Here is a 911-nt window from a genome sequence, read left to right on the forward strand (position 1 = left end):
GTAAAAACACACACATTTATTTCAAAGTGTTGTGATTAGTTTTAACAATCCAGGTCAGTGCACATGCAGATTCTCTGCAATATCTGAGCACATCTCAGTAGCATGATCATTGCCACCTACTAAGGAACAACTCTACCTGTGTTTCATGTGCACACACAATTTTAATACTGGATGCTACAAAAGGATTTTAAAGATAACAAGCTATAAAAGGTAACTATTAGTACCATTACTTTCTTGGCATAAACAACGTAAGACAAATTACTTTCAGAGTCATGTCCAGATCTGTCTTATTTGGATTGGGTAATAATTCAAAACCACCCTAACTATACCATGAAGCATCAGTCCTAAAAAGCCAAATACCAGTAGATAGAAGCTTCTTCTCCTAAACAACAGAGATATCCGCAAGTATACACTTTAAAGGGTAAATGCTTTAGGCATCACTTTTACATCATGTTTGGTAATATTTAGTCAGTGTGCTCAATTCCTTTTCACTGCTGGTGCATGCCCCAGAATGCACTTAAAGCTTTGGACAGACACAGAGCAGGTATCAAGCTCAAAGTCTGTGAAACTTAGTAGAGCTGTTCTGCTCAAAGGAAGCATTTTCACAGGCAACACACATGCACACAAAGAACTACATGGCTCTCAAATACTCTCATCATCTACTGTTCATCACTTGTTCAGGTGACACAAGCAATAGTACAAAACAAACATTTTTGAAGCTGTGTTACTGTCTTTGCAGTCTGGGACACAGAATCTATTCTCAGAAACATTACTCTGGGGCTGATGAGTCTTAGCTGTGTGTAGAACCACAGCCACACCAACTTCTGCAGTCTTGGGAAGTTGATGCTGGATTGGTTTCCATTAGTTTCACAACTGGAAGATTATCTCAACAAATTGATTACAATTTACTA

The sequence above is a fragment of the Geospiza fortis genome, unplaced genomic scaffold (assembly GCF_000277835.1).
Source record: "Geospiza fortis unplaced genomic scaffold, GeoFor_1.0 scaffold66, whole genome shotgun sequence".
Classification (NCBI taxonomy): domain Eukaryota; kingdom Metazoa; phylum Chordata; class Aves; order Passeriformes; family Thraupidae; genus Geospiza; species Geospiza fortis.